The following is a 22,749-nucleotide window of genomic DNA, read 5'->3' as shown; positions in this document are numbered from 1 at the left end:
TCACACAGGGGGAACACTGCTCAGCCAGAAGCCAGGATCATGGCTAGCGAGTGCAGCGGCAGTAGCGGGAGCCTCTCCTGTCTCCACGGCAGTGCTAAGGATGTACGACTGACGGCTCATCAGTCGTACATCCCTGAGGGCTCCCAGACTGCTAGAGAGCGCAGACCAGGCTGAGGGACCCCCCTCCCCCAGTTCACGAATTTTGTGCACCGGGTCTCTAGTGTTATAAATAAAAAACTAATGCTGTTATGTTAAGTTTCTGTTGAGTGAATGATGACGTGGACAGTGTAGGGTGGGGGCAGATTCCACCACAGTGGGATAGCCTCTCTTAGGAGGCAATTTTTATTTTCTTTAACTGTTTATTTTGAAAACCCATCAAATCTCCAGAAATGTTGAAAAAGATAATATAATTAACTCTGTATTTCCTTCCCTTTGCTTAAACAATGGTTAACACATTGCCACACTTGCTGTGTATCACTCTATATCTACCTGTATATTGTTTGGACCCAAGTAAGAGTTTCAGGCATCTTGACCCTTCACTTCTAAAGACTTTAGCATGTATCTTCTTAGAACAATTCCATTTTGGAAATCGCCATGAACCAATGTCATATTTAGGACATTTGACATTGATACAAAAGTAGAATCTAAACTATTGCCCCTATTTTGAAGTTGCCAATTGGCCCAGAACTATCTCTTCTAACATAAGAAAGTGACTAATAGCTAAATGATGAGCCAGAGACAGCCACATATGAGGGGCCATGGGAATAAAGATAGAAAGGTCAGACATTTATAAAAATTATCAGAAAATTACTTAAAAATTATTAAAAAGCTGGGTGTAGCCAATACTCTAGGGATTATAACAGTACTAAGTAAAATCTGGTTTTAAATATGCTAAAAATTGTGAATTTTTATGCAAACTGTGTAATAGCCATATTGTCAAAATCAATAGTCCCATGTTCTATTAGGTTTTGCTCTATTGTATCCACACACTCTTTACCTGCTCCTTGATATAGGCCACTGAAGTAATCAGCCAAGGAGCCCCAAGAATAGGATCTAAGGAAACTGTTTGCTGAAGAAGTTCAAATATGGATATGAGGCATTTGGAAACAATTTCTGATAAGAGAGTGCTATAAATTGCTACTCCAGGGTACATCTCTGGATATGAGGCATTTGGAAACAATTTCTGATAAGAGAAATTGCTACTCCAGGGTACATCTTGCACATTACCCAACCAAATGTTTTCTTTTAAACAAGATTCAGAGGGAGGAAGGAAGTATTAGCCACAGAACTTAACGGACTAAGTTTCCATTCCTTATTAAACAGGACAATTTATATGAAAGATGAACATTTAATGTTCACATGTAGAAAATGTGATTCATTTCATCTCATCTACACACACGGAAGATTCCAATTATAATGGATCTGGTGGTCCCCTCTTGCTCATTCCATTCGCTTGAGTACTGACTCTGGACTAATAAAAAGAGTCTATTTCCCCAAATGAACATAGACAGAAAGGCCAGCTGGCCCTCTCCCAAGCACAGAGATGCCCCTCCAGGACCTTCAGAGGAACGAAGGTCGGTTGGCCCTCATTGAGACCATGGAAAGTTTGTAGCATCTTTTATGTCCAGCGGAGGAGCAGATGGGAATGTCTGATTCTTTCTAACCTTTGAAAATCATAAAACAAATTCAAAGCCTCATAAACCATCTGTAACTTACAACTTGTTGTCCACAGAGAAGCCCAAGCAAAGGGCAGATGCGTTTCCCCCACTGGGAGAAAGTTCCGGTTACATTTTATTTCATTTCATTGGCCTGATCACTACCAAAGATGTAAAAACCCTTCAATACAGCCCCCTTCCTTCACTGTTGGCTTAATTGCTATTCTTAATATCTATATTTAATTTTATTTTTTAAAGTACTAAAATATATGCAAGAGTGATGGGAAGGCTAAACAAGAAAATGTCACATATATGTTTTTAAGTCTTATTGACATTTATAGCAGCATTGAGAAGGCCTAAAAATAGCCTGAAAGACCCGCAAGACTAGATGACTAAGCAAATTAACCTAATAAATATTAGCTACATTGGCCTAATTAAAAGGGGACGTGGATCACGTATACCTGTGCTAAAGGAGGGCTGTGGGCGATGTGAGGAAAGAACATGAAAAAACAAAGCAAAAACCAGAAACCTGATGTCAGGATTAGATTGAGAATAGTCTTGGGGGAAAAAAAGTCAGTAAGCACTGCGTATGGTTGTGTGATAGTAGATGTTTATTTGTTCCTGTGTGTATGTGTGTCTGTACCTGTGTGTGTATGTAGATTAAAGAGGTCTGTAGATTAAAGGGCTAAGCTGTTCATAATAGTTCTCGGTGAGATGCGGTGGTGAGACACGTCAGTGGTGGGGAGGGGGTGCCTTTTTACACTCACAGTCAGTGTTTTAGTCTTTTAAGTTGAGCCTACATATTGCCATTTAAAAACAAAGAATATAATCTAAGGAAGTGGAGATAAGTGGAAGCTTAGCAAATGTCCAAGTCTAACCCCATATTCTTTGAATATATCGCATATAAAACAGGCAAGTGAAAATGGAATGTAGCCCAAACTCCCCAAATCTTAAAGAAGGTAATTCGGGCAATTATTTGTTTAAACAAAATCAAACAAAACAACACCACCAACAGCCTACGTTACTTTTAAACATTGGGATATCTTATCACAGAGAATTTTGGATTATTTAAATAATTAATTTGCATGTCATAGGCAATTGAAAATGAGGTTATAATCATCATGGTATGAAGTTTAAGTTATTCAGAGCCATGGTTTTATAAGTTTTCATTTACTGATAATTCAAGAAAATTCTTAAAAGTTATCATAAAATAGATTTTCCTGGAACTAGTTTTAAGATGAGAGCTGGAGGATGACCTCATCGTTAGGTAGTTAGAGTGCATAGAAAATAGACAAAAAGACATGGGCTAGTTAGAAATATTACATTTATTTTTGTGCCTTTGTGTGTGTGTGTAGCCTTGTGAAGTTAAATATGATTTTTTGTTGTTGTTCTTATTGCTCCTGTTGCCTCCCTGTTGTTTTCCAAAGCTTAGAAAACAACAAGAGTCAAGTTCTCTCCCATCCTAAGTAAGAGCTCCACTTGCTGAGTGGGGTTGGCCAGGGGACTGTGCCCTGGAGGTCCTGCCAGCAGTAGTCCATTGCCCAGATGGCAGCTGTATAAGAGACCGCAGGTCCAGTATTTGAGGTTACTGGGGGGAGAATAGTAGCTGTGCTGTGTGTTCTATAACTGCACCTCACAATGGGAAACAAATAAGATGTGTCATTCTTACCTTTAGCCAAGTGAGAGGCAGATTTTTCAAAGAACCATTGGAGAACCAGACCTGTGTCTTAATTGAGCTCAGGATACATAGGAATCAGCGTTGGATGCTCAATAGAGGAGAGTTAAGAGGAAGGAGAGGCCAGCAGAGCAGAGAGAAGGGCTGTATTGCAAGCTGGCTGTGCCTTTATTGTGTGTATGACAAAGTTGTGTGCTTCTCATTGTCCAAACATTGGTGTGTCCAAAGGAGCTCTCCTGGAGTTGTCTTAAAAGAGACCCACCCAAGCAGTCATGCAGCTGACCAGTTGAAAGGCAGCTGGATGGATGCTCATAGGATAGAAGATAAAAAAAAGTTTCCATTTTTATAAACCAAAAAAGAAAGAGAGAGACCTGCCCAAGAAGACTCACAGATCCTGTGATGCTGCAAGAGGTGGACACCGGGAGGTCCAGTTGCTGAGAGAAAGCCACTTGCTGTTTTTAAGGAAACATATTTGGAGACTCCAAGCAGGAGAGGTCCACTGTTCCACTCAAGTAAAACCTTTTATTTCCCTACAGCTCCTCTCTCCCCCATTCCCCGAACCCTGTAGCAGTTGAATGTAGCAGCTGGTGAAGAGGAAGGGACAGCAAAGAGGAGGACAGAAGAAGCCAATCTGCTTATCCACGGTGAGAAAGATAAGCATACAGTGGTTGACTGACAGGAGATCTTGTATAGCGTGGATGGATATTTTTAATAACCAACATGACTGTTCTTCTCAGTGAAAGGCCATGAAAAAGCTATGTGTCTTGCTAAAGGCTTCATCCAGGGAAGCAATTTGAAGGAGCAGAGGGAGAAAGAATTTCTTTTTTTCCTGTTAACATTCTGCTAAGTCCAGCTTGTTCAATTCAGAGTTATCTATCCTGGCTTCATAGAGTTCCTAAACCCTGTTTTAAAATTTTTATTCTACTTCACACATTTCTGAAAACTGCTCTGAGGAAAATCTGCAGTTCTTTAAAGTATTTTGGAATCTTCCAGAAAAATGTCTTCTTCCTCGGTCCTTGGATGAACAATAATAGCTCCGTGTCATTGAAGGAGTCTTCTCAACAAGGGAAAGTCATATTAAGGAAGGGACTTAATCAGCAGAGATTCAGGCACTATTAAACCTATAATTTCTGCCACAATGAAGAGGAATTATGTGTGAACATCCAAAAAAAATGAGTTCTGCCTTGCATGCCATAATTTGCTATTAAGAGATACTGGACTTTAATTAAAACCATTGCACAGAGGCCATCCAACCATTCAGAGAGAGGAGCCCTGCTTTGGGCCATTCAGAAAACAGTTGGAGACGGTACTTGCTTTGTTTGAAAGAAGCCAGCAAAAGAGCAGACATTTCCTTTTGCATTTTAGTATAGAGTTTGTGTCCCTGAAACTAAGTCTCATACATAGGTGTGTGAGTTTGCAAACTCACAACCCAGGGCTCTGTGTGCTGCTAGCCCGTTGTGTATTTTTTAAAACATATATTGTTATTTTGTTGTTGTTGTTTTTTTTAAAAAAAAGCTTAATTGAAGTTTCACTGACATTCTATTCCAGAAATACTTTTAAAGTGTAATTTGATAGAATTTTGTGTGTTGTGTGTGTGTGTGTGTGTGTGTGTATATACATATACATCCACAAAACCATCACCATAATCAAAATAGTGAATGTATCCACCATCCTTAAATTCATACTCATGTCCTTCCCTCCTACCTTTCTGCCCTATTCATATCCCTATGCAATATCCAATAAGCTTCCTGTCATTGTGGATTGTGCTATACACTGAATGTTTAATGTATATGTTCCACCAAAATTCAGAGGCAAAACCCCACTGTAAAGGTATTAGGAGGTAAAGCCTTCGGAGGTGATTAGGTCATGAGGGTGGAGTCCTCATGAATGGGATTAGTGCCCTTATAAGAGTTCTCAGGGAGATCCTTCTCTCACCCCTTCTATCATGTGAGGACACAGCAAGAAAAAAAATATAGTCTATGAACTAGAAAGCAAGCTCTCGTCAGATACCAAATCTTTTTTCTCACACTTCTAGCCTTTAGAGCTGTGAGAAATAAGTTTCTATTGTTTATCAGCTACCCAGTTGATGGTAGTTATGTTACAGCAGCCCAGATGGACTAAAACATTAGTTTGCATTTTCTGGAGATCTATAAAAGGGTTATACAAAATATACCCTTTCTGTTTGTCTTCTTTCACAGAGCATAATTATTTCAAGATCCTTCATGTTGTATCATGTATTAATAGTGCATTCCGTTTGGTTGCAGAGTAGTATTCCATTGTATGGGTATACCACCATTTATTTATTCATACACATACTGATGGATATTTGGATTGTTTCCATATTTTGGCCAGTGCAGATAATGTTTATGTAAATACTTGTATATAAATCTTTGCATGGAAAATGCATTCTTCTCTCTTGGGTAAATACCTAGGAGTGGAATGCCTAGCTCATATGGTAAATATACACTGAGTGGCCAGATTATTATGACCAGCCAGATTATTATGACCATCCCATCAGTACAATGAAGTGAATTAGTTATGCAAATAATAATAAAACCTTGAGAGTATTTGCTTAGGAAGTTTGCAATATTCAGTATTTTTGGAAGTGTCAATGAAGTACTGATGGGGTGGTCATAATAATCTGGCTGGTCATAATAATCTGGCCACTCAGTGTATATTTAGCTTTTCAAGAACTTGCCAAATTATGTTTCTGAAGTGGTTGTAAACTTTTAATTCCAACATCAGGTTATTAACATTCTAATATCTTCGCTTGTTTACCATCACTTGGTATTGCCAGTCTTTTTAATTTATACCATTTCAATAAATTGTAATGGTATCTCACTGGAGTTTAAATTTGCCTTTCCCGGCCTAGTGACTAATAATGTTGAGTTTTTTTGATGTGTTCATTTTCCATCTGTCTATCTTCTTTAGTGAAGTCTGTGCAAATATTTTGCCTATATTTTATTGGGTTATTTGTTTTCTTATTAAATTTTGAGAGTTTTTTACATATTCTGGACACAAGTATTTTATGAGATATGTGCTTTGCAAACAATTTCTCTTAGTGTTTTTATTCTCTTAACGTTGTTTTTTTTAATCCTTACCTGAGGATATTTTTCCCATTGATCTTTTTAGAGAAAGAGTGGAAGGGAGGGAGGAAGGGAGAAAGAGATAGACAGAGAAAAACATTGATCTAAGAAAGACACATCAAGTGCTTGCCTCCCGAACTTGCCCCGGCCAGGGCCAGGGATCAAAACTTTGACTGAGAATCAAACCAGAGACCCTTTGGGCTGAGGGCCAAAGCTCTAACCATTGAAAAACCATCCAGGGCTTAACATTGTCTTTTTTTTGGGGGGGGGGAGTGTTTCATTTTGATAAAGTCACATTTATAATAATTTTTCTTTAATGCATTTTTTTAAAATATATTTTATTGATTTCAGAGAGGAAGGGAGAAGGAAAGAGAAATAGAAACATCAATGATGAGAAAGAATCATTGGTTGGCTGCCTCCTGCATGCCCCCTACTGGGGGTCGATCCCACAAGCCAGGCATATGCCCTTGGCCGGAATCGAACCTGGGACCTTTCAGTCCACAGGCCGATGTTCTATCCACTGAGCCAAATCAGCTAGGACTAATACATTTTCCTTATGTTTCCTATCTTGCTGGGATTGTTGTCTTTCATTACAGATTCAGTGGGTAGAAAACAATATTAATGATTACAAGGTAACTCAGTTTCCATATGCATCCAAATATAACCATATCTCTAGATCACAAATTAGATGGACAAAGGGGTTTAGTCATTCAATAAATAGCCATCCTTTACTATTAAATAAAAAGAATGCACGTCTGATTGAAACGGTGCAGTACTGTTCTTTTTATTTGCAAAGAAAGGGAGAAAGGGACATCTTAAAGCCTGTCTACCAGTCATTTTAACATATAACTGTCAGTTACATCAAGCATTCAACTCCTAAAGCAATGCTATGATTAATTCATTTAAATGCATATTTATAAGCACTCAGCTCCAATTGAGATGGAGGCCAAGAGTATGAAGATATCGTTCCTACCTGTTGGCCATCCTGGAAGACCCGGGGCCTTCCTGTGAGCTCCGTGGTCTGGGAGCTGACTAACTCACAAAAACTCTAATTACTCTTATCAGTGAGCACGTCCTGAGGGTGGCCAGATTAGACGAGTGAGACTTCACTCTAATCAGCACGCTGCAAGTATCCAGTTGCTTCAGAAACAGGTCGAGCCTCTGCATATGTGGAAAGAAATACCTTCTCCACTTTCCTTCCTGTGAGATGGTTTTGTAACTTCCCCAGATACGCTGTTCAGTCTAGTTATTGTGTCAGGACTGAGGAGAGGCCTAACATAGACCGAGTGACCCAGAAAGATCCCAGGCTCACAGTCTGGCAGAAGAGTGGGTGCCCGGGGGCCTGCTCCATGAAATAAACCTGAGAGGGTCTCAACTTCCCAGGCGCAAGCCCCCCATAGGTAACGGGCAGTGTTCTCTTCCCCATCAGACTGGGTAAGGAATGTAAAAGTGTTGTGTAGAATGAAAAATAACGTCAAGGGCAGGAAGCAGTCTATCATGCTGTGAAATGATAATATCGATAATAATAATGACAAGTAACTGTTATAGGCACCGGAAACAGCAGAAAAGCTGTTATCAGACAGCCCCTGAGTCGGAGGGAGAGGGCTGTCCCCTCCTCAGTTCTGGTCAGTCTCATAGGAAGGAATTCAAACAAGTGACCCCGCATGACTTCATCGTAGTGAAGCCTGAGAAGCGAGCCTGGTGGGGACCCAGGGGTGGTATACCCTTCTGTCTATAGGTTTTAAGGTTCCTCTGCTGGATATCTTGGGCACAGATTAGATTCAAGGTCCCCTTTTACTTTTTTGTGGCTTTTCCCAGAATTTATGAGGACATCTGGAGATCGCATCTTGGCAAGTCCCAAGACTGTTGACTTATTTGTTTAGTGGATGAGAAAAACTCTTCCTTTTCTCCTTCCTCCTTCCTCGCTCCTGCCTGACAGGCCCAGGGGGATGCAAGCTGTGTGTGCCCTGGTTAGGAAGAAGAGGCATTGAAACTCCCCCTCTTCTGCACTGTTTGGTTAGTGAGGAAAGGTATTGCCCTTTGTTCTCAAGTACCCTTGGTTGGAAAAGAGAAGATCTTGCTGCAAACTAGCTGAATGCTGCCCAAACTGTTTGGCTTTGCTTCATTCTCTTGCCTCAGTTTCCCTATTCCACTTGCTTAGGAATTTTCCTAGCTTCTCACTATCCAGTAACAAGAACCCTTATTGAGTGTTTATGATACGCAAAGCATTGCTCAAAACACCTCACCATTAGGAGTTCACGTAGCCTCACAGCAACTTTATGATACCAGCCACCGTGATGATCTCATTTTGCAGGTGGAAAAACTGAGCTGTGAAATGACTAAGGAACTCATCCAAAGTCTCGGCTGGAGGGTGGCAGAAATGGGACTGAGGCCACGCAGGAGTGTCTCCGAGTCCAAGTTCTTAATTACAACACTCTGCTCCTGCCCATAGGAGAGCTGGCTTGTCCAAAAAGAGAATTAGAAAAACAATTGTTTTAAAAGAAAAAATCAAGTTAGGCATTAAAAGGTTTTAGAATTCCATCTTAACCGAGATTTTTTTTTCCTTGTAGCAATTTTAATAACAAGATTTTCTTTATAGAACAAAACATCCAGAACAAAAGTAATTACATTGGATTTTAATTATCTGTTTAAAATTTTCTCCCAACAGCTCGGCCGCTGTGGCTCAAAGGTAGAGCATCAACCCAGGAAAAAAGAGGTCACTGGTTCAATTCCCGTTCAGGGCATATGCCTGGGTTGCGGGCTCCATCCCCAGTAGGGGGCATGCAGGAAGCAGTTGATCGATGATGTTTCTCTCTCTCTATCCCTCTCCCTTTTCTCTCTAAGCAAAAAAAATCAATAAAAATATATTTAAAATAATTAAATATTTTTTTCTCCCAACATACCATGATCATCTTTAAAACAATTTTTCTAATATGCAATTGTTTTTTAAAATTATTTCTAACTAATAAAGGTATGTTATTTTATTGGCTTGTTTTAATTACAGCTTTTTTCAATTACAATTTTATATAAGTTTCAGGTGTACAGTATAGTGGTTAGATAATCACATGTTTTACAATGTGTTCCTCCCAATATTTTCAGACCCACCTGCACCATGCATAGTTATTACAATTTTATTGACCTCAAGGGTCCCTATAGGGACTTCAAGAGTCCCTATTCTGTACTTTACATCCCCAGGTATTTTGAAATTGCCAATCTGTACTTCTTAATCTCTTCACCTTTCTCCCCCACTCCCCCAACTCCCTCCCCTCTGGCAACCATCAGTCTGTTCTATCTATGAGTTTCTTTCAAATTTTGTTCTTTAGATTCCACATATAAGTGAAATCATATGGTATTTCTAATAAGGGTATTTTAAGAAACTTTCATGCTCAGGTAATTTAAAGGACCCTGTAGGCACCATAAAAACTCAACATCATTTTGGCAGCACCAACGACAGAACCAGCTCCAACTGTTCTTCAGACGACTTCACGGGTCGCACACCCCTTGCCATGTTTCGTGTCAACTGCTCTTATATTAATGATGTGCAACAGACTTGCAAAACATAATTATCAAATGCTGTACCTGGACATTAGGAGGGAAAGGTGCAATATAAGTACATCTTTTGTCTAGTTTAAGATGACTCTAGTTAAACTACTTCTATCATTTAGCTTAACAAGCCATGCTCAGAATTGGCAAGTAGCCAAAGTATGCCCTGGTCATCACCTGGGTAACATTTGTCCGTCTCCATTTGAAAGCACGTTGTTCTGTTGTGATTTCTACAGCAGGGAAACCCCACCACTCACTCACCAAGCAAATGCCTCAGCAGCCAAACTGGGTAAAGCTGAGGACAAACATGTCAACAGTGTTTTGGGACCTAGATTTCCAGGGATTGTTGGCATGAAAGGAAGCCTAATTTCTGGCTCCTTTATATGCAGCACTGACACTAGATAGAGTGAAATGGGGCCAGGGCCATAGTGCAACATCTGGCAGCTGTTCCAGAGCCATGCTGTTAAAGATAAAAATGAGAAAATATGAGCAAAGGATGCAAACACGAAGAAAAATATTAAGTCACAGTAAACTAGGATGAATCTCTGTGGGCTTTTAGAGCTGAATGGGTTATCTTTACAGGCACAGAATTATGTAGGTAAAAGAGCCAATTTAACATCAATAGAGGTCTTGGCATTCAGTCTTGGCTTTGTTTCTCATGGCCAATAGCCCCTTCCATGTCCTACCATTTCATTTTCTACACAAGGGCAGGTCATTCTGGGCCTTGTAAGCAGGCTTAAGAGTTGAGCTTTACCCTAACACAATGGAAAGCCATGGATGGTAAAACATACCTCTGACCCAGTGAGATGTGGGTTTTGCATGTGTAAAAAGAGTGTAATCCTATAAAAAGGTCACTTATAAGCATTAAATAAGATAACTCCATGTCTCTGGCTCTATTTTGTTTGTCAGTTTATTTTGTTCATTAGATTCCACATATGAGTGAGATCATGTGATATTTGTCTTTTTCTGGCTGGCTTATTTTGCTTAGCATAGTGTTCTTCAGGTCCCTCCATGCTGTCTCAAAGGGTAATAGCTGCAGAGTATTCCATGGTGTAAATGTACAACATCTTTTTATCCACTCATCTACTGATGGGAACTTGGGCTATTTCCAGATCTTAGCTATTGTAAATAGTGCTGCTGTGAACATAGGGGTGTGTATTTTCTTTCTGATTGGTGTTTTAGGCTTCTTATGATAAATCCCTAGAAGTGGGACATATAAACAATAAGATAAAAATAAAGATAAAAATTCAACAATAAAGATAATAATTAAAAAATGAATAAGATAACTCATTAAAAACATAGCATATTTCTCATTTATGACCTTGACCCAGAAATTATCCCCATTTTCAATACATAAGCATCTATCTCTTTGTTTCTTTCATGTTTCACTCCTCCCCAAAACTACAGTTCCATGAGAAAAGGGGATACATCCATCTCAGTAGCCACGGAAATATCTGTGCCTTGTAGAGTAGGAAATGAGTCAGAAGCATCTAAATGAATGAGTGGATGGATAAATGGATATATGTGAACAAGAAAATACTCTTGCTGAAACTGTCTTTCATGCCATGTGAATATTTGATTTACATCTAGACCCTGCACTTGGTCTTGCCTCCATAAGGCAGCCATTGCATTGTCCTTGCACACCCATTGCTGTTGTCTCAACCCTCTTGCAGTCTCTTGTGTGCAGCCCTTAGATACAAGCATCTATATTTATAAAAGGCTAATATGCAAAGTGTCCCCTCAGGAGTTAAACCAGGAGACTGGGAATCCAATCTCTTGTTATGACGTGTACTGACCACCAGGGGGCGGCGTGGAACATGGCAGGCGACAAGTGGCAGCTACTGGGTGCTGAGGGAGGGAGGAGGCAGGGAAGTGGGGAGGCAGGGAACCTGATTGGCCCTGATCACAGGCCAGGCCTAGGGACCCTACCCATGCACAAATTTCATGCACCAAGCCTCTAGTTCATAAAATAAATGAGTCCCACTGTTAGAGCAGAGAATGTACATAGAGTCTTTTAAATGGCTATTAAATAGTTCTTGTGTATGTCAGCCTCCTCCTCCAGCATATACAGTGGGATCCATGTGTCTGTCCATCCCCCACCCCTCCAGTGCCCTGCAGAGAGTCTACAGCCTAGCAAATACCCCAAAGAAATTATTAAGCTGATGACATAGTTCCCAAAGCAATTGTAAGTCACATGCTCAATTAATTCCTCTTCAGGAAGAGTTTCAACAAGAACTAAAGTTCCACTGTCCAGTTAATTTGTGTTGTACTTTATTTACTTGGGAGAAAAAAGCCTGGGAAATCTGGAGGTTTAAAAAATGTTATCCCTTTTAAATTCATTCTTTGAACAATCTCAGGAGGCCTTTCCCTCCCCTTGGTATTAAATAAGGCCGATGATATTACCGAGCCAGCCGGAGGCTAGCCTGGCATGAATTATTCAGAGCAGCAGGCAAAGCAGCTGCTCATCCTCTCTGTCCCCAGTTTCGAAGGGTGGAGAATCAGAGGGCAGTGGTGACAACACCAGGAGGGAAGAAAAGATAAATTGTTGCCCTAAACTTCATAAGCGGTAACATCTGCAGCCTTGCTTTCAATTTGGCGGCAGAGTCCACGGTGCCTGCTGGGGGTAACCAAGGGAAATGTGAGGAAGCCTTTGAGTGCCTGTTTGAATAGGGACAGGGGAGGAACAGGGGGAGAGAGAGAGTGAGAAAGAGAAAGGGAGAAATGTCTGTTCATTTTAGAAGGCAGGAGGGCAGATTCCAATTGAGGAATAATATAGGGCTGGAAAAACTGTCTTCTTGTCCAGAAAATAACTCAAGAGAAATTTTTTAAAAAAATGTAGAAATGGGTATAGAGAACAAGATTTACAGATTAAAACATGTAATATTGTCAAAGTAAAGACTTTGTCATTCAACTGGAGACAGCCCTTGCCTTCTGGATAACCTCTACCTCTTTGTCCGGAGGCTATTTGGTAATACTTTTAATTTCTTGTGGTCCAGGAGGGTGACATATAGGAAAGTTCTATGAGAGAGGTGGGGTAGGGACATTGTGGTTATGAATATAGATAGTGGAATCCTAAAATCCAAGAATTTTAGAGCTGGGAAGCACCTTAGAGCTCCCACTATATGGTCTTGAGTTATAGAACTGGAGATACATCTAATTTTCTTCTGGATTGAAATGACTTCTAGATGATGGGTATGTCGATAGATGAGAAGCAATCTTGAATCTATAAAGTTTTATTGAAAATTTCCCTGAAGGTTTTCTGATCACATCAGCTTCTTCCTCGTGTTGCAAGTCAAGAGCGGATGAACTGAGTCAGCAATGGGAAGAGAGCCCAGCTTGCAATGGATGTTTTTTGGTGAAGGATGAGCAGATGATCAGTGTCAACACTGTTTGCGATTAAGAACTAAATGATGCCCATTCAGCCTTTTTAACAAGAAAATGTACAATAAAAATAAGTATTGCAAGGCATGAATCCTGTCACATTTCTTGAAAGGAACTCAAAAGCCACAAGCAAAATCACACCCTTCTTGACAAGCCATGTCCCACAAAATATACTTGGGGATGCCACAACCCCATATTTAAGTCTGAGTATTGCAAATATACTAACTCAATATGGTAACACTCCACACTGGGTTGTTGTTTATTTGTTTGTTTGTTTTTTCCTGAATGGAATAACAAAAAACATTGCTCCTATTGATGTAGACAAGACAAGCAAAACAATTTATTGATGTAGACAAAGTGTTTTATAACTTGTAGACGATCAACAATTATTTTTGAGGTTGTATTGGATAAAATGTTTTTTTTTTCCATATTTTATTGTGTTTCTCCAGCCTGTGTGTCTCTGTTTCTCCTGAACATCCACAATCTGCAGACACTTTTGCCAATACGACCAGATGAGGTGGCCCCTCCTTGTTTCCTATGGAGAAGACGTGCGTCCTCAGCAAGGTTACGCAGCCTTCCATTGCAGTCCGCAGTGGTGGTGTCCAAAGAAGACTGACTTTATAGCTGTATATGTTTCCTATGTTGTATAAAACACAATGTTAGTGAATTAAAATAACAATCATTTATCATCGCACAGTTTCTGTGCCTGGGTAGTTCAGGCCCAGCTTAGCTGGGTCCTCTGTTCTGGAATCTTGCCATGTTGCAATCCAGGCATCAGCCACAGCTGCAGTCTCATCCGAGACGTGACCAAGGAATGGCCCACTTCCAAGCTCCCCCAGGTTGGTGGCAGGATCCACTGCATTTTCTTCCTGGCCATCAGTCAAGGGCCACACTCAGACCTACAGTTTCTAGGGTCCAGCCACAATTTCTTGTCATGAGGCCTTTCTCAATGTGACTGCTCACTTGATCAAGTCAGTGGAGAGAACCTTTTGGTCCAGTCCGATAAAATAGATGCTTATATAATGTATTCTAATCAAAGGAATAATAGCCCATTACCTTACCTGTATTCAAGGGGAAGGAATTACACAAAGGTGTGATTCTAGGAAGGAAGGATCATTGGGAGTCCTCCTAGAGTCTGTCCATCACAGTGGTTGAAAGTCTTGGCTTTGCCTATCATGGACAATCCAGAGACTCAACCATTTGGGGTCATTTGATACTCATGTATAAAATGGGCAAAAACACAAAACCTAACTGATGGCACTCTAAAAAACAAAGCGAGAGCATATGTAGCACTATTGTAAAGTTTCATTTCTGTTATATTCCCTACACATTTAAAAGCTGAGATAATAAAATTCTAGGCTTATAGAATTAATGAAATTAATCCATTCCTCCATCTAATTATAAATCACAGGAAGATGGACTGCAGTGTTTTAAGAAACATCACTTTCAATATGCCGGTTGTTTCAGTCCTTATGAGAATCAACTACGTTGCTAGAGGAGCAGTGATTAAGACTGTGGGTTGTAGGACCTTCTATTATGCCCAAGAAGCTCCTCTAAGTCCAACTCTTCCTCAGATACCAACTATCCATCCTGGAGAAATAGAAACAGAACTAACAGAAGATACTGGAGAGCTGGCTGGAACTGGAGGGAAGTCACACCTGGGAGAAAGGAGTAGCATTGAGTGAGTTTCTCAATTTTTAGTGGCTTGTATCCTGAGGGCATACCCAGTCTACACTGTGCAGGACAGTTACAACTATGAGATAAAACTGCATTCCTGCTGGCTGGAATAACTAGAATATAGGGTATGAGGCAATCACAGCTGCTGAAAAGTGAAGTGAAAGAAATATCAGAAAAGAAAAAGGCAGATATAGAGGAAGCACCAAATGCTGTTTGTGAACTCTGACCAAGTCACTGGCTGACTCCACAGTCATTGATGCGTGGGGCAAGTTCAGACAGCCCATCTAAGTCTGGAAGGGCTGAACTGAAATATGAGTTACCACCTAAAGGAGGAGAGAGATTTCTGTGATTTGAGTTCAACCAAGTTAACTTCCTGCTTTAAAAAAAAATCAATATTCTTCAGGGGAGCGTAACTTAATCTAAAGTTTCTGTAGCATACTATTCACAATGCTGAGGCTATCATCTAACTCACTGGTTGGCAACCGGTGGTCCGCGGACCACTGGTGGTCCATGAGGTCCGAAAGGTTGGCAACCGCTGGATAACTTATTCATTATCCCAAGAGAAAGGTGAATCTCAAGAGAAAAGATAATCTATGAAGACCAAACCTGAGTTGACTCAGATATTAGAATTAGCAAACAAAGACTTTAAACAGCTTTTATAACTAGGCTGAAATATTTTTAAATGCTTGAAATAAAGTTTAGAAATCTCAACAGATAAAATCGTTTTTAAAATAAATATAAAAATTCTAAAATTTAAAAATCTGATATCTAAAATAAAAATTCACTCTAATGACATAAAGGAGGTAGAAAAGAAAAGAGACAATAAACTTGAAGATAGACAACAGGAATTATGCAATCTGAATAACAGAGAGAAGGGAAAATAGAAAAAAATTAAGTTTGGAGACATGTGGAACAGTATCAAGAGGTCTAATGTATGTGTAATTGGAGTCTCAGGAGAAGGAGGAAGAGGCAGAGGAGGAGGGAATAAAGAAGGAAGAAGGAGAAACAATGAAACAAAAAAAGAAATAATGGTCAAATATTTCCCAAATATGGTGAGAAACATCAATTCAGACATTTAAAAAAGTCAGTGAACACAACACAGAGTTGATACAAATAAAACCATTTCTAGACACATCAGAGTTAAGCTGATGAAAACCAAAGATAAAAAGAGAATCTTGAAAGCAGCCAGAAAAAAGTGATACATTCCAAACAGAGGAGCAGTCTTCTCACTTATCAGAAACAGGGGGACAACAGCTCTAATGTTTTGACAGTGTGGGTTGTAGGGCCAGACAACATGAGTTAAAATCTATCTCTACCACTTAGTATCTATGTAGCCTTGAACAAGCTGCCTGGTAGCTCCATATCTCAATGCAGTACCCTTTTAACTAGTAATATTAAAAATTCTCTATCTCATTGGGTTGTTGAGATTAAATGAGTTACAAATATATGTAAAATACTTAGCACCTAGTATGTAATACAAGCAAGATCAATCTTTGCTATTTATTATGAAACTTTAATAATTATGGTCAATTTAAATACTTCTACTTAACTCTAAATATTTATATGTAATTCTGCATGTATAAAGACAAAGAAACAGGTTTAAAAAATTTTTTAAGGAAATAAGAATAATTCATTCAAATTACCAATAGCAGCAGAAATCTGCCAAAGAAAGAATGAGTTTCAAAGGGACAATTATTCAGTCATCCTCTGAGGCTGGAGTTAAACACTTCCATAGCCAGAGAGACCTGTCTCTCCCAGAAGCTCATGGTCGATTCCAACAAAATCTCTCACTTTCTCCCCTCAGGCTTCTGTCTGTGCTTGTTCCCCAGGGTAGGTAATTAGCAATCAAATTCTTAATTACTCAATTAGTCCAGCCCACCAGGCAATCTGAATAAATCATTAAATGCACCTCTCATAGAAGAGCCCATATTTGCCATGTAACACTTATAATATTGTCCCAGCAAAGCAGCACTGAACATGCTGGCTCTGTGTTGGGTCATGATCCTCCCAGGCTGTGTGGAATCTACGCTGAGCTAGACAGACACAGAAGCAGGACTCTCAACCTACAGTTCTTTCCTTGTGCTTTTCTTCCATAAAAGGGTGACTTGAGTCAAAGCATGAGTGGCCTTCAGTCACCCAACCTTAGATACTCATTTTTAAATTTATTTTTAATCTTACCTTTTGAACAGCATGAATGGACCTGGCGAGTATTATACTAAGTGAAATAAGCCAGTCAGAAAAAGACAAATACCATATGACTTCACTCATATGTGGAATCTAATGACCAAAATAAACTAACGAAGAAAATAGAAACAGACTCATAGATATAGAGAACAGACTGACAGCTGTCAGAGGGGAAGGGTTAAGGGGCTGAGTGAAAAAGGTAAAGGAATTAAACAACAACAACAACAAAAACTCAGGAAGCGACAACAGTATGGTGATTACTGAGGAGAAAGAGTGGGGTGGAGGTAAGAAGGCTGTGGGGAGGTAGAAGAGGGTAAAGGGGGGATAAATGGAGATGGAAGGAGACTTGACTTGGATGGTGAACACACAATACAATATACAGGCGATGGAACAACAACAACAAAAACTCAGGAAGGGACAACAGTATGGTGATTACTGAGGGGAAAGAGTGGAGTGGAGGTAAGAAGGCTGCGGGGAGGTACAAGAGGGTAAAGGGGGGATAAATGGCGATGGAAGGAGACTTGACTTGGGATGGTGAACACACAATACAATATACAGATGATGGATTATAGAATTGCACACCTGAAACCTTTATAATTTTATTAGCGAATGTTATCTTTTATTTCATGTGTGCTTTTTGCCAGCTTCCCTGCTAGACCCTTTGGGATGCACACAGAAGCCTCTTTGACTGACGGTATATCTTAAGCTTCCCTACAACGAGAACGAAAGGAAACAGGGTCAAGGTTAGAAAATATGCTTACACCAAAGTCTATAACAGATTCTGTGATCGTCCACCCCTTTTAAGATTCTGTTGAAAACTCTGGACACTCTCCCAAGAAGCATGTGTGCATAGAACACACACTTAAAGGAGTTTACCCGAATACAGGGTGTGTATTTAGCTCTAAGGCCAATAAGTGAACATTTAGAACCAATATCCAATGGTGGCAGCTTTTGGAAAAATGCAACTTAAAAGATTTGCAATTCTATCCAGTGTCTTAGCATCATCATTGGGCCCCATAGTATTTACATAGCTCTTCATGCTGAGTGACCAAAACCAACTCAAACTAGCTTAGCAAAAGGAAACAAGAAGCTGGTATGTAAACGTACATTAATTTTAAACAAAGCTCTTAATATGATCTCAAATATCAGTCTCTCTCTTGGCTCTGTTCCCCCTGTCCCCATATTGGTCTCAAATTTAGGTTCCACTTGGAAGCCAGATGGTGTACAGAAGCTTCAAACCTGAATTCTCTCAGATTCAAGTTATCTTGAGGCGATAGTCCTGAATTTTGTTGAAAGTCTGCCCATCCTCCACTGGCTTCATATCTAAAGCTGACTCTATTCCCAGTCTCCAATGTGCACTGTTCCTCAGTTTTGGCTAATCTGAGATTTCTTTCTCTGGCCACACGGATTGATTTAGAGATAAGTGTGAGACCTATCAGAGCCATTGAGATGTCATGAGAACTTGCTGAGGCTTCCAAGAGAGAGCAGACACTCTTTCCCTCTGATGAGACTAGGAGAGGATGTAAGGGCTGGAGCTGCTACAGCCACTGTGCAACTATGAGGAAAGAATCTGAGTTAGGAATGAACATATGAAAGTGTGAGGAAAAGGCCACAAAAAGTGAGAGGGAGGAGGAATATATTAGTGGCATAATTTGAACTCTTGATCAAGCTGTGCCTGAAGCTTATAGTTCTGAGCACTTTAGTTACATGACCTACTAGACTTAATCTCCTTTTGGTTGAGACAGAAGACTTGTAAATGGAAGATGAGTAGGTGGCACTCATTGCCTGCCATGCATTGTCAAAAATATTCTCACGTTTACCAATGTTCCAGAATAAGTGATTTCAAGACCCCTACCAGCACTGAACATTTTTGCAACACAGGCGGCAAAATGTCTTTTTAAAGTTGCAAGTGCCCCAAGGATTAGCCCCATAATTTAGTGGAAACCGTGGTCCTCAAAGTCTACCTGAACAAATATATCAGAAAGTGACCGAGACCTTTAAGACCCTTATCTATGATTTGTTCGGACCCCCTAATTTCAGACTCTCAGTTTTAATTTGTAGGCTAAAGCTATTTCAAAGCTTGACTTCTTTTATAGTCTTTATAGGATGCTCATTGGAGATCAATTTCTATTGCTTTTGCTTTTTTATTTTTAAAAATTATTTATGTAGCGCACACAATTAATTCACGATGCTTTGATATTGATTTGCAGGGAGCTGAAAAGCATCCAAGTTCATAGACCTTGAAACCATAAAATAAAATACGAATCAATTAGAGATTTAGACAACACATTAGCTCGGGAAGAGTTCGACCAGGTGTGTCACAGGGAGGTGAGCGTGAATTTGGGGTCTGGAATCCACAGGAAGTTCCGTAGGCAGTTAGGTTCGCAGTGGGATTTAGCCTAATTTCTTCGACAAGTGAGTAACTGACAGATAAAACGAGGTGAAAAGCGCCGAGGTGAAAGACTACCAGCTGCTGCCACCCACCCCCCACTCATATCCAGTTCCTAGGAAATAATCACTTCTTTTACTCTGACCTATGGCACTCAGACATTTTTCTCAACAATTTTCCTGTTAATGTAATCTGATTAAATTTCCTTATTTATGTTTTACGTCTCCCGAGTTTAAAAGTCATTTAAAGATTTGCATGCCTTATCTCCATTGGCTGAGCACGTTTCCTTAGACACGGTGTATTTCAGCAATCACAAATCTATTTCCTGTGGCCTGGCCGGAGGGGGCCGTGATATTGCCCTTGTAATGGAAGGGAGGCAGAGCAACCAGCATGCCTGGGCACCGGTCCCTGACTTGGCTATGAATTGACCATGTGACTCTTACCCCTCAGGCCTCAGTTTCCTCTCCCATAGCTGAGAAACTTGAGTTCAAGCACACTTACCTCACAGAAATGCTGAATGAAAACTAAACGCACCTTCGTGTGTAGCGAGCCTGTAAAACTCCAGACAGGACTATGAGGTGTCATTATTCACACACATGGAGACAATACGGGTGTGAGAGAAGGAGAGTAGAGTCTGCCCGGCCCCTTGTCTACTTTATTTGGGCTGTTTCTAATGAAGTTCAAGGTGGAAAACAAGTCGTCCATCCCGGGAATTTTGCCCCATTATTTATACATTTGTTTAAATAGACTTTGTATCTAATTCTAGAGCTTTTTCCAGTTGCTAAGTTCCATGTATAAGTTCCCATCTGATTTTATACAAACCTCAGAATGCGCCAATCACATTTCAAGTTGAAATTAAGAGGCCATGGAAGCTTATGGGGCGCCTGCTGGCTGCCCTCTGAGCTGCTCAGCCTCCTCTTAATCACGTTGCCTTCCTGGGAGAGACGTGGGGGAAGATTACTTCTTCTAGAATCACGGTGTCCTCTTATCAGACCCCCTCTCCTCACAGAGCCAGGCGGGCATCTCCACTTAATTCGGTCACGGGGACAGAGACTGTGGATGGGACAGTGGACACGATTGACAAGGAAGAAAGAATGTTGAGGGCTGCACATAGATGCCTTGATGTGAAAGATATAGCAAGTCCCGATGTGCCTCACGTTTGAGACATGCCGTAAACAGTCTTATTTGGTACGTTTCTAACAAGGGGAGGTGCCTGGCCTCACAGCAGAGTTCTTTTTCTTAAGGATGTTCCTGAACTTTTCTCTGATGTTTCGGGGCAGAGCTAAAGCTTGAGCTTAGGGAGTTTGGATATTGCACTTACTCCGCTGTCCCAGTTTTCAAAATTCCTGCCTCTTTACAAGCTAATCAATCATGTATCACCCTTGCCTCTGGTTCATAACTATTTCCTGCTTTGGCCATTTTTAAGGCCAATACTTAAGACAAAGGGGTTGATGACTTTCATAATCCATTTAATGTTATTACTCAAAATATTGGAAGCAATACATTTAAAAATGCTTCTTTTAGTTACTGCTGCATTGGAAAAGAATGTTACCAGCCTCCTGTGCTGTCCATGGCCTTCTAAAAGGCGCACGTGTGTGTGTGTGTGTGTGTGTGTGTGTGTGTGTGTGTGTTGATAAACACAATAGAGATGCCTTAGCTCTTGCCACTCTAATCCATCCGCGGGAACATATCTTTTTAAAAATAATTCTCTAGTTTTCTTTTTAATTGAATTGATTCTAGACAACAGGCTTACAAATTTGTATAAGCCTCCCTGATATGCCTTCTCCCGGAGCCCCATCCGGGTTTGTAGAAAGAGTAAAGCTGTTCAGGGAGAGGGTGTTCCAATCTCCCCCAGTCTGTCTACACCTTTTGTCTAGACAGCTTACAGGAAAGGGTGGCTCCTGCTCCCTGCTCATCAATGCGGTCCCTTCCTTTGGCTCTGTTACCCCACCCCCACTGGCTGCAAATAGTCACAGAATGGGACTTTCTCTACTTGCCCTTAACTACATTAAAATGATTTCAGAGAAACAAAGTACACACTTGGATTTGACTAACTGGACATAGTCACAGAATAAGATGTCTAGGGTTACATTTCTTATGTGGCATTTTATCTCACCACATAAGACCAGTGCAAATAGCATGTACACTGAAACAAGGATCCATCCTGTTCATGGCTGGCTGGCCTGCGCTCTCCTGATTTTCTCTACAAAGAATCTTTCAGGAAGGCGAACATGGCACCTTTGTTAATTTCCTTTGGGGCACTGCTTAGCTATTGAGACATTTGCAGGGAATGATGTAGCTGAGACCTGAGAGCGTGCGCGGAGCTCCTGCACACGGCGTGTTCGGGAACAATGCCTTTGCACACGCCGCCTGCGCTGGGCCGCCACTGCTGGTCAAGACGCGTGAATTGTGCATCGCCCTCTCCTTCCAAGCTGTGAAATGTTCCAGTTCCCGAGTCAGGGTTTCATTTTGTTTTATTTTATTTGAAGGAAGGACATTTTGCAGATTTCTCTTTGTTCCACGACAGTAATTTTCGGCGCTCTCTTCATCCCTTATTAAGTCATCCTGCGCCTTGTCTCCAGCACAGTGTGACTGGAGCCTTAATTAGCCTTCCGAGAGCTCAGGCATGCTTCTCCCAGCAAAGATCTGACATCCGGGGACCGTCAGTCACTTGGAGTTACCCTGAATAAAATATTCATACTGTACATTCCATCGGGGAGTTTGTGTGCAGTGGAGAAAGGGTGGGAATTGAGAGGGTAGGAGGGAGTCGGTATCACTCATTTTATAGATTAGACAAGACGGGGTAAATGACGATTGGAATTAATGAAGCATATAATCGTAATTCCAGGGCTGGTTCATCACCTACCTCCCAAATCGTGCCTGAAGCCAGCTGACACGTGTGCCCATGTAGCTTAGAGTGAGGCTCAAGACCTTCACGGTCATTGTCAATAACAGGCTGGTCCTCTGGCATAAAATAAACCGAGCCCTGACCAATGAGGTGGCAGCGGGATTGAGTAAAAAATAGATGCATCTTCTGCTCATACATTCTTTTCTCTCTCAACAGACTTCACAGATTTGGGGAGGTGGGGTGACGTGGAGAAAGGTTAATGTCATAGAAGCATGGAGCCCCCCACTGTGGTCTTCCTCCCAGCTCAAAGC

The sequence above is a fragment of the Myotis brandtii genome, unplaced genomic scaffold (assembly GCF_000412655.1).
Source record: "Myotis brandtii unplaced genomic scaffold, ASM41265v1 scaffold647, whole genome shotgun sequence".
Classification (NCBI taxonomy): Eukaryota; Metazoa; Chordata; class Mammalia; order Chiroptera; family Vespertilionidae; genus Myotis; species Myotis brandtii.
Note: the sequence above shows the minus strand (reverse complement) of the source record.